Genomic DNA, 13,114 nt, shown 5'->3' with positions numbered 1-13,114 from the left:
CTACTGCTCCAACCCTTCTGCACTAGTGCCGCATTGCAACTCCCCGACTGGCAGGTCAGGACTGCGTGCAAGACACGTTCCAACTGACTGGCAGCCTGAACTCGCGACGAACTGCCGTATGACAGACAAGACCGGGAAGTAATAGCAGTCAAGCAAAGATATTACGAGAGGGAATATATAGATACACGCTGCTAACGCCGCTCACGGTCAGGCAAAGTAACAACTCAGTGGCAGTAGTAATTTAAACTAACGTAGTGAGGTGGAAGTACGTTAAAAACAGGGTGTAGAATACATGATGGCGGGAACACGAGCCACGCACTGCTCACTTACGTGTTCTGCAAATGTGGAGTGGTTTGTCCCACACTTCCAGACTCACATGTGTTCCTTGTGTCTGGCATCAAATGTTCTGCCTGTTTGTCCTACGTGTCTGCCATCACAAGAGTTACATTATGATTGTTATATACCTACGTTCTGGTATATATCTCTGTTTTTTGTCAGTTTTGGGCGTATTTTTGGGTGCAATTGTGTATGTGTATGCTATATTTATGCTGTGTGTTTTGAAAATGTTGTTAATTCTGGAAACATCCCCCGGGCTGTGGCTAAGCTATGTCTTCACAATACCCTTTCTTCGAGGAGAGCTAGTACAGCAAGTTTCGCATGAGAACTTCTGTGAAATCTGGAAGTTAAGAGACGAGGTACTGGCTGAAGTAAAGCTCCAAGGGCAGGTCGTGAGTCGTGCTTGGGTAGCTCAGCTGGTGCAGTACTTCCCGCGAAAGGCAAAAGTTAGTTCGAGTCTCGGCCTGGCACACAGTTTTAATCTACAAGGAAGTTTCATATCAGCGCACATTCCGCTGCAAATTGAAAATTTCATTCTAGACACTGTCTTCATGCACAGCAGCCAGCGGATGCAGCGGTCTAGCCGCGCTGTCTGGGTGCCTTGTCACGGTTCTCGCGCCCCCCCCCCCCTCCCCCCTCATCGGAGGTTCGCGTCCTCTTTCGGGCATAAGTGTGTGTGTTCTTAGTGTAAAGTAGATTAAGTTAGGTTAGGTAGTGAGTAAGCCTAGAGACCGATGACCTCAGTAGTTTGGTGCCATAGGAGCTTAGCAATTCATTTTAAGAGAAGCCTAAAGGATATATATACTCCTGGAAATTGAAATAAGAACACCGTGAATTCATTGTCCCAGGAAGGGGAAACTTTATTGACACATTCCTGGTATCAGATACATCACATGATCACACTGACAGAACCACAGGCACATAGAGACAGGCAACAGAGCATTCACAATGTCGGCACTAGTACAGTGAATATCCACCTTTCGCAGCAATGCAGGCTGCTATTCTCCCATGGAGGCGATCGTAGAGATGCTGGATGTAGTCCTGTGGAACGGCTTGCCATGCCATTTCCACCTGGCGCTTCAGTTGGACCAGCGTTCGTGCTGGACGTGCAGACCGCGTGAGACGACGCTTCATCCAGTCCCAAACATGCTCAATGGCGGACAGATCCGGAGATCTTGCTGGCCAGGGTAGTTGACTTACACCGTCTAGAGCACCTTGGGTGGGACGGGATACATGCGGACGTGCATTGTCCTGTTGGAACAGCAAGTTCCCTTGCCGGTCTAGGAATGGTAGAACGATGGGTTCGATGACGGTTTGGATGTACCGTCCACTATTCAGTGTCCCCTCGACGATCACCAGAGGTGTACGGCCAGTGTAGGAGATCGCTCCCCACACCATGATGCCGGGTGTTGGCCCTGTGTGCCTCGGTCGTATGCAGTCCTGATTGTGGCGCTCACCTGCACGGCGCCAAACACGCATACGACCATCATTGGCACCAAGGCAGAAGCGACTCTCATCGCTGAAGACGACACGTCTCCATTCGTCCCTCCATTAACGCCTGTCGCGACACCACTGGAGGCGGGCTGCACGATGTTGGGGCGTGAGCGGAAGACGGCCTAACGGTGTGCGGGACCGTAGCCCAGCTTCATGGAGACGGTTGCGAATGGTCCTCGCCGATACCCCAGGAGCAACAGTGTCCCTAATTTGCTGGGAAGTGGCGGTGCGGTCCCCTACGGCACTGCGTAGGATCCTACGGTCTTGGCGTGCATCCGTGCGTCGCTGCGGTCCGGTCCCAGGTCGACGGGCACGTGCACCTTCCGCCGACCCCTGGCGACAACATCGATGTACTGTGGAGACATCACGCCCCACGTATTGAGCAATTCGGCGGTACGTCCACCCGCCCTCCCGCATGCCCACTATACGCCCTCGCTCAAAGTCCGTCAACTGCACATACGGTTCACGTCCACGCTGTCACGGCATGCTACCAGTGTTAAAGACTGCGATGGAGCTCCGTATGCCACGGCAAACTGGCTGACACTGACGGCGGCGGTGCACAAATGCTGCGCAGCTAGCGCCATTCGACGGCCAACACCGCGGTTCCTGGTGTGTCCGCTGTGCCGTGCGTGTGATCATTGCTTGTACAGCCCTCTCGCAGTGTCCGGAGCAAGTATGGTGGGTCTGACACTCCGGTGTCAATGTGTTCTTTTTTCCATTATGTGTGTGTGTGTGTGTGTGTGTGTGTGTGTGTAATTAAATCCAACTTCTGCACAATTTCAGTGCAGTAACGTGTACTACACGTTTATTACCTTATAAATAAATAAATAAACTTTTATTTTAAATTCAATGCATTAGTATTTGTAAGATGATTCTTTCATATAGTGTTCATTAAAAAATGACGATCATTCCACTTGGGACCTGTGGAATGGTACAGTAGCCTATTTGCTTGAGTTGTAAATATTTGTCATGTATTGTTATTTTTCTGAAATGTTCTACATCCTGGGGGACCTCCTCACTAAGGGTCAATTGGTATGAAAGTAAATCTAATCTAATCTAACCACAAATTTCCAATTTCCAGCGGGTGGCAGCAGGGTGCTAGCAAACTGAGGACACCCATGCATGCTTGTCATCTCTGCCACTGCAGTGGTGTAGGCGCGTATTCAGCAATCGAAGTCATCACAGTTCGGCCAGTATTATCTGTGCTGCATCTGGTATTAGAAAAAGAGGGCAGTTGCCTACCAGTGCGCTCGCGTCGATATCGCACACTGCACCCCAGAAAGCACCAACTGGTAGCGTAGAACTGGGTCTCACTGTGGCCTCCGACTGGTAAGGATCACAGAAATGGAGTATGTCCATCGGTACAGAAGGTGACCGCAGCCGCGACTATCACTTCTGCAGTGATTGTTGACCGCTTCCTGGCGTACCAGGTAGGCATCCAGAAGGTCGCTAACAGCTTCCCATCAGTCTTGACTGGAACGGCGGCACTGCTGCTACCAGTGGCAAAGTCCTCCTGACACGACTCGTTGTTCCAACAGAGGTCGAAGACGATGTCCATAAATAGATTATAGATTGACACGGCATATCTCCAGGATGGCTGACTGCTATCTGAGTGAGCCGCGTGGCGAAGTCGATACCTCGTACCCGGCGAACTAGAGCACTATCTTTTGGTAACCAGTGAGCCAGCGCTCTGGTGGAGGAGCGGGCAAGATGACAGTCGGGCAAAGGGTTTTGGTGCAGTGTTGGCGACGACAGCATACGGGTCAGAGTACCATTTTCATACAGCCTAACAGGAACGTAAATTAATGAGAGGACACAATCCACAGGTCCCAGTGGAAGGACTGAGTAAGAGGTTGAACATCATTTGTTTCTTTAAAAAAATAACTCGACAAAGATTATTATCACACACAGTTAACCAATATATTACAAATATTCACAAGTTACTTTCTTTTGACCAAAAAGATTTACTACCGACAAGAAATAATATTCTTCCCTTTAAAAAAGTGCCACATTAGGAAAAGTTCATTCACACTGAGAAATTTTGCATTACGCTCTAAAAGGAGGACAAAACCAGTTTACTAGCTTCAGGCATTAAATATCATCTTATTAAAACAATGCAACGCATGTGTATATTGAAATTCTAAAGAAACTGATACAGGCATGCGTATTCAAATACAGAGATACGTAAACAGGCAGAATACGCCGCTACGGTCGGCAACGCCTATATAAGACAATGTCGCAGTTGTTAGATCGGTCACTGCTGCTACAATGGCAGGTTATCACGATTTAAGTGAGTTTGAACATGGTCTTATAGTCGGCGCACGAGCGATGGGACACAGAATCTCCGAGGTAGCGATGAAGTAGGGATTTTCCCGTACGACGATTCACGACTGTACCATGAATAAGAGTAATCCGGTAAAACATCAAATCTCCGACATTACTGCGGCCGGAAAAAGATCCTGCAAGAACGGGACCAACGACGACCAAGGAGAATCGTGTAACCCTTCCCCAGGTTGCTGCAGATTACAGTGCTGAGCCATCAACAAGTGCAGCGTGCGAACCGTTCAACGAAACAACGTCGTTATGGGCTTTTGGAGCCGAAGGTCCATTCGTGTACCCTTAATGACTGCACGACACAAAGCGTTACGCCTCGTCTGGGCCAGTCAACGCAACATTGGACTGCTGATGACTGGAAAGATGTTGCCTGGTCGAACGAGTCTCGTTTCAGATTATATCGAGCAGATGGACGAGTACAGGTATGGAGACAATCTCATAGGTACATGGACCCTGCTTGTCAGCAGGTATGGAGGCTCTGTAATGATGTGGGGGTTTGCAATTGGAGTGATATGAGACCCCTGATACGTCTAGATACGACTCTGACAGGTGACACGTACGTAAGCATCCTGCCTGATCACCTGCATTCATTCATGTCCATCGTGCATTCCGACAGACTTGGGCAACTCCAGCAGGACAATGCAATACTCCACACGTCCAGCATTACTACAGAGTGGCTCCAGGAACACTCTTCTGAGTTTAAACACTTCTGCTGGCCACCAGACTCCACAGACATGAACATTATTGAGCATATCTGGGATGCTTTGGAACGTGCTGTTCAGAAGAGATCTCCACCCCGTTGTACTCTAATGGATTTATGGACAGCCCTGCAGGATTCAGGGTGTCAGTTCCCTCCACACTGCCGGCCGGGGTGAACGAGCGGTTCTAGGCGCTACAGTCTGGAGCCACGCGACCGCTACGGTCGCAGGTTCGAATGCTGCCTCGGGCATGGATGTGTGTGCTGTCCTTAGGTTAGTTAGGTTTAAGTAGTTCTAAGGGACTGATGACCTCGGAAATTAAGTCCCATAGTGCTCAGAGCCATTTGAACCATATTTTCCCTCCACATCACTTCAGACATTAGTCGAGTCCATGTCATGGCGTGTTGCGGCACTTCTGCTTACTCGTGGTGGCCCTATACGATACTAGGCACGTGTGCCAGTTTCTTTGGCTCTTCCGTGTATAATTTCAGGCAAAACAATTTATGGACTTGCAACTCTTCCACAAAAACACATAAACATGTAGTTAATGCTCTATATTTAAGAACACAATGAGTTCAACACTAATGGTCATTGTTGACCTTCAAAATAAGCTACAAACTTTGTAACCAGTTCCTAACTGGAAAGTAAGTTCACAACTAAACGCAATTTCTTGACTTATAAGTCTTGGTTGAAGAAAGAACACAAGGAAAGCCTCTGCAGTCAGATTTCATTCCCCAATAGTTTGACTACAAAACGTTTAAGTCCTTGCTCTCCTTGGTAAGAGCACTTTAGAACAGACTAATTCACAAGTTTACAAGTTCACAGTTTCTACAAAAAAAGTGACTCTGAGCACTATGGGACTTAACACCTGAGGTCATCAGTCCCCTAGAACTTAGAACTACTTAAACCTAACTAACCTAAGGACATCGCACACATCTATGCCCGAGGCAGGATTCGAACCTGCGAACGTAGCGGTCGCCCGGTTCCAGACTGAAGCACCTAGAACAGTCTCTACAGTCTTGCTAAATGACTCAGACAGAATACCAACAGGCACGATGAGAACGTTGCCGAAGCCCCCTTGCGGAGAAAGCGGCGTGCACCCAAGGCGGCGCTGGATCCGGAGCAGACTTATTTTCTTGTCTGGCTACGTCGTAACTGCCGTGATCGGCGCAGGCGCACTTCGAGATCCCCGCACGGCGGAGGTACGCTTCCTCCTGGTTGGCTGCACGTGACAGTGGCGGATGCAGCTAAAGATTCGTGGCAGGAGCGACCTCTCTTGCTGATTTACACGCCCTCCTATACTTTGGTCCGGGGTACGCGAAAACTCTCTGCAGGTCGCGCTGCAAATGGCAGATCCATTCATGTAGTCACAGGGGCTGAGTTGGCAACCAACTCGACGGCGGTCTGTTGCAGCGTGGCGTCGGCGAGTGACGACGTTTGCGACACGCCACTCAGAGAGGTTCCTTGGAACACAATCAATAAATTACGAGAAACCGATGCAGTGTGAGATCAGGGTGCACGCCCGCAGATGGCACTTTACTCTCTGAGGTAGACATCGACCACCCGATCAGCGGCGACAAGGCATGAAGTTAAGACTGGCTCAACCACAATATGCATGAAACCTCTCTTAAATAAAGCGAAGATAAAACAATAGTTAACTGACCCAGGCCGGCCAGGGTGGTCGAGCGGTTTTAGGCGCTACAGCCTGGAACGGCGCGACCGCTACGGTAGCAGGTTCGAATCTGCCTCGGGTATGGATGTGTGTGATGTCCTTAGGATAGTTAGGTTTATGTAGTTTTAAGGTCTAGGGGACTGATTACCTCAGAAGTTAAGTCCCATAGTGCTCAGAGCCATTTGAACCATTTAACTGACCGATCTCAAAAGCCACTGAGCGGAAGCGTCCACGATAAATTTAACAGCATCAGAACGCAGCCATTAATTTAAAAAAAAATCATATTAAAGTTAATCAAGCGAACCAAACCAATGCAGAGTATCTTTGCAGGGTGCAACACACTGGCTACTGGTTGCCTCAACCGAGAATAAATGCTCGGATAGAAAATCTAGGATTACTACGCCAACGTGTTACAAGCACTTGAGTTTGTCCGAAGGATTAATCAGGCAACTAGCAACTGCAACTTGACAAGACTTACAAATTACTAATGGTTTCGCACAACACTTGTTACTACTAGCAAGGGGAGCTCCCTTCTTGATAAACAAAGCAAAGTATAAAACAACACATACACTTCGCAAGACCCTTTTAAACACCAATAACGCTAAAAAGGCTTCACCTAAAATGATCTCCCTGCGTTATTTGCCTTTTTTAGTTTGAGTGAAATTAGACTTAATAGATCTTGTAGTTTGCCTAAGAGGGAGAGGGTTGAGCACACGTGAAGAATGTTCAGAAATAGACATTAACAAAACAGGACTGCAAAAAGTACGGTGGAGAGTTGAGCACCAAGGAGTCGATAATCTAAACCGCTGCGGCACAATCAAGAGCCACCGGCTAGAATGAGTGTTACAGAAATATCAAAGAACGCTCACCAAAGAAACCGGTAGCGGCAAATCCCAAACTCTATCTTTGATCAAGCACGGTAAGTAAGCCGGACAAATATCCGGTCTAGCCACTCATCAAACGGTCCTGTCGGATTACACTAGTGACGGCAGGCACGCCGCAATAACTGCCGCAGAACTTAACATCAGCATCAACACACGGGGCCCGCAGCTGGAACATGCACACACCCGGAAACCTGGCCACGCTAACCCAAAAACAAGTACACTCTGTCTCGTGCCCCGTGCTCTCCAAGACTCGAACCAAAGCCTCGACCTAGATTAGATTAGATAGATTAGATTAGATTAGTATTTGTTCCATAGATCATGAATACGACACTTCGTAATGGTGTGGAACGTGTCACGTTAATAAAAGGTGTCTATACAAGATATTACATTAGACAACATATTACATGACACTCAATTTTTTTAAATTTTTTTTTAGAAGTTGGGAAATTACCCACTTACTATATCCAAAAATTCATCTAATGAATAGAAGGAGTTGCCATTAAGAAATTCTTTTAATTTCCTTTTAAATGCTGTATGGCTATCTGTCAGACTTTGGATGCTATTAGGTAAGTGACCAAAACCTTTTGTGGCAGCATAATTTACCCCCTTCTGAGCCAAAGTTAGATTTAACCTTGAGTAGTGAAGATCATCCTTTCTCCTAGTGTTGTAGCCATGTACAGTGCTATTACTTTTGAATTCGTTCGGAATGCTAATAACAAATTTCATAAGTGAATATATATATATATATATATATATATATATATATATATATATATATATATATATATATATATATATATATATTGTGTGGCTACAGTGAAGATTTCTAGCTCTTTAATTAAGTGTCTGTAGGATGATCTTGGATGAGCTCCAGCAATTATTCTGATTACACGCTTTTGTGCAATGAACACTCTTTTACTCAATGATGAGTTACCCCAGAATATGATGCCATATGAAAGCAGAGAATCAAAATAGGCGTGGTAAGTTAATTTACTCAGATGCATATCGCCAAAGTTTTGCAATGACCCTAATAGCATAAGTAGCTGAACTCAAACGTTTCAGCAGATCCTCAGTGTGTTTTTTTCCAGTTCAACCCCTCATCAATGCATACACCTAGAAATTTTGAATATTCTACCTTAGCTACCGATTTCTGATCGAAGTCTATATTTTTTAATGGGGTCATTCCATTTACTGTGTGGAACTGTATATACTGTGTTTTGTCAAAGTTTAATGAGAGCCCATTTGCAGAGATCCACTTAATGATTTTCTGAAAAACGTCGTTTACAATTTCATCAGTTAATTCTTGTCTGTCGGGTGTGATAGCTATAGTTGTATCATGGGCAAAAAGTGCCAGCTTTGCATCTTCGTGAATATAGAATGGCAAGTCATTAATATATATTAAAAACAGCAGAGGACCCAAGACCGAACCTTGCGGCACCCCTTCTTGATTGTTCCCTAGTTTGAGAAATCGCCAGATTTTTTGCCTATTATGTGAACTGTTTTTTTCAACTTCCTGCACTCTCCCAGTTAGGTATGATTTAAACCATTTGAGCACTGTCCCATTCATACCACAGTACTTGAGCTTATCTGGAAGTATTCCATGATTTACACAATCAAAAGCCTTTGATAGATCACAAAAAATCCCAACGGGTGACTTCCGGTTACTCAGTGACACCTACCCGTTCCTCCGCCAGACAGCGCTAGCGCCCCAGATATCCAAAGCTGGTGCACAAGTTCGGTGGGTACGAGATATCGACCTCGCCACAGTACCTCGCTGAGTACAGGCAGACAAGTCCACTTGAAAAGAGTAATATCTGTGCAGGGACTCTCGTGTGCATTGCTATTGTGAGGTGACGATGACTGCACTTCGTAACATAGCAAGTTATTCCGTATTACCAAAGGTGCAGTAAAGTATGGAGCCGGGAGCGACTCCGGTCCAGTAGTTGCAGGAGGTTCGTACTTATATATTTTTTTTCTCTTTAATTAGAACCCAGCTGACGCACCTATATCAGATGCCGCCTGTGGCAGTGACTCAGCCTACCAGTGGAACGCTACGAATATTTGCACTCCTTATGTATCTAAATAAACTGCATTAGTTACTCTTCGATTCTGATCAAACTTTGCACATTGCTTATGGTTATTGCTAAAATGATAGTTTCCGGATTTCATTTCTTGATGTATCATAATTTTGAGGACAGAAAAAATTACCTAAAAATCACAAAAGACCATTCTGGCATTTCAAAATTTGTTTATGAATGGCAATAGATTACCGTTCAGCATCATATGGAGCTATTATGAAAAGTTCAGCTCCTAAAAATCAATTAACTAGAATCTTTCATTTTATAACATTTGTAATTTTTATTTGGCGTAATATTGGAATCTTTTAAAATTAATATTCAATTTTATTTTGTTATGTGAGTGCGTGGGAGTGACTGACAGAGTAAATGAGTGACATATGAAAATTCTAAACGTTTTATTTTGTGAAGATCTATGTGAAATCAAATTGTGGGGCAAATTCCTGGGCAGAACCACGAGTCATGTAATATATGTCTGAGTTAGTATGCTTTTGGGAATCACAGCGAGAAAAAGGTTAAGAATGGAATAAGTTTGTTATTTAATTTTGGAATTATTTCATACTTTATGTGGTTTAAAATTAAATTTGGTGTAATAAATGGAAGTTTTGCTTACGCAAAACTACTTTCTAAATTTTGATTTGATAAGAAAGGATTTTGTTGTGAGAATCATCTAGAGAGAATGTTCTGAAGGGTCATTCAGATCAACAGCCAATGAAAACTGAGAGTTTTCCGAGCGGAGAGAGGGGTGATATCTGTATCTTCCGAACCACTGTACAGAACACATCGCTCTTCACATATAATACGTAAAATCAAGAATTAGAGACGTCAATTCTCTTCGGTTATCGCTAACAGAAAGTGAATTGAGAGGGAAGCATTTTAGTGAACGTTTGGCAGTTTCACATGCTTCCGGGTGAAAGATAACGGCGTGTCAGTTATTCAGGTCGTACTTAGACGGAATAGTATGGTGAGCACTTCTGTGAAGAAAGACATCTGAATCGACCGAATATTTAACACGTGTAAAGTTCTGAGCCAGTGACTGTTTAGGTCGTGAATAATATACGGGACGAACTTGCAAAAATTTCTGGCTGCTCACGTGTGACCATGTGTTGCACATCTTCATAACTGTAAACTTTGCAGAGAGAATACGAGTGCAGATGTAAATACGGACTTGATAGCCATTTCATGAGTCATAGTGGAAATAAGTTGTCAATAGAACTTTAATCATCTTGCTACAAGAAGGTAGAACCCGAACGCCCGATATTTATAATGAATTTTCAGGAACTGATTTTTAACCAGACTTTTTGCGGCCTCTATCTGGTAGGTATCAGGTGGTGATTACCTTCACGCTGCCATGCACCACCTAGATGGTACCTGCTACGACACAGCGAAGGGACAACGAACCGTCAAGAAGCCTATCGAGGTAGGTGGATTAACTGTGTGAATGTGATAACAGTACTGAAGCCACTTTGTCCGCTTTTCTTGACAGATCAGCTTTCTAGTTGCTTCTGATGTTCTTGAAAGGTGTCTTAACGTCGCCATTTAGAAACAGTGGTGGACATATTCTACTGTCTCCATAATCGTCGTTTTGTCCGACTTATGGTTTGTTACTCCTTTCTGCTGATCAACACAACGACGTCACCCTCCTCTCCCTATGATGTCACTCTGCTGTATTGGCGTTTCAGATACGCAGCTCTTGCGGTATGTAGCAATTACCTCAGTCGGGTGTGGCCGCATTACATGTCACATCCTTGATGTTCTTCGGAAAGTGTCTCAGACTGTATAGATTTGCAGACATGGTTGCTACATCACCTTGCATACTTACGCTCCGTACTATCGTCTGGCACAGTCTTCACGGCATAGCTGCTATGGTCATAAAAGTATTCTATGGATGCGTGTAGGGACCTAGGTATTCCTACACTCACTTGACTCAAGCTATTTTACATTCTGGGCATCCGCAGCGCTTGAAAGGCATGACGTTAGGAAGAATTCCACCTAGTACCTGGTAAAATTTTTGTTTGTTCAAACACGACCGGTTTCGCGGTCTAAAGCCGAATTATCAGGGGCAACCTACATGGTAACAAGCAGAGTACAGTTTCAGCACGTTTTGTGGATATTAAAATTAATAGAGGAATGATATAAAATGTAATAGTCACCCAACCGGTTGCACACATTTAAAAAAAAAACCTTAACCAGATATCGATAATTCTAAAACTATCTTCATCAGAATTTTTAAATGTTATATGAAATCAGTTAACAACTTTAAAATTTTCAACAACAGTGCTCTCGTCAAATGACATGTTTGTGTTTCATGGGTCTCATGGAATTCATGGAACATAAACATGTCATTTGACGAGAGCACTGTTATTGAAAATTTTAAAGTTGTTATGTGATTTCATGTAACATTTACCATTCTGATGAAGATAGTCTTAGAACTATCCAAATCTGGTTAAAGTGTTTCTTTTTTTTTTAATTGTGTGCAACCGGTTGGCTGACTATTACATTTTATATAATTGCATACGCGGTTGCTGAGCTCACAATGTTTAAAATGTCAATAAATGAATGTGTAAAATATATTGACAACGTTAAAAGATCACAGGCATACCGACCACTCCTAATCAAAATTTACTACTCAGTGAATATCGTTAATACTGTGACGAAGTTAACGAAGCCACATTCCATTCATTTAGGAGAAACTGCTGATAGATGAAACTTGGAGTTACAGAGCCATGTTTTAAAATTTGGCTGCATCTAAAAAGAAAATATTCTAGTGAGACAACGCAAAAAGTTCCAACTTATTTTACTTTTCAGAATCTAGATAGAAAACTCAGGCACACGGTAAAAGCTATGGTAAATAAATACAATGACTTTATTACATGCAATGATTGTCCCAATAAATACAAAGGGCAAACCGGAAGATCATTTCGAATAAGATTTCAGGAACATATTAACTTAAACAATCCCCTTCCTGTATTAACACCGCACTTACGCGGGTAGAGGCACAGCATTACAAATCATTCAAAATATTAAAAAGTATTTCATAAAAATATTAAAAAGTAGTTTGAATAGATTAGAAGAAGGCGAAATTTTTAGACATAAAGAGGAATATACACAGCTCACTTTGAGTAACCAATTAGAATTAAAGCTCCATAGTATTGTGGCTAATTTTGGTTGTTTATACGATTAGTTGAGTACCTAAGAAAGTTCTATATTGTTCTCGCTTGTAAAGGTAGTGGCACAGCTCTCTTCTTCATTAGTATATGACGTCACACGGTCCACGTGGACAGCCTCCGTTCCGCTAGCCAACTAGTCTCTCTTTGTCGTTCGTGCCGACTGCTTTTACTGTGCCCATCATCGCGCTGCCGTGCCGTGACACCGGTATGACACTGCCGCCTGATATATGCCACTATGATCTGCACAGTGCCGCGACTAATCATGTTAGCGGTGACAATATTTTATCGCCAATCCGGTCCCTCAAAAAACTTTTAGCCTCCTCTCACTAAAAAATATTTTTTTCTTTTTAGATGCAGCCAAAATTTGTCCTACATGAAATGAACACGATTTCGTCACATATCGCTCGCCATAGTATTGACAATAATCACTGAATAGTAAATTTTGACTGGG

Source organism: Schistocerca gregaria, chromosome 2 (genome assembly GCF_023897955.1).
Source record: "Schistocerca gregaria isolate iqSchGreg1 chromosome 2, iqSchGreg1.2, whole genome shotgun sequence".
Lineage (NCBI taxonomy): Eukaryota > Metazoa > Arthropoda > Insecta > Orthoptera > Acrididae > Schistocerca > Schistocerca gregaria.
Note: the sequence above shows the minus strand (reverse complement) of the source record.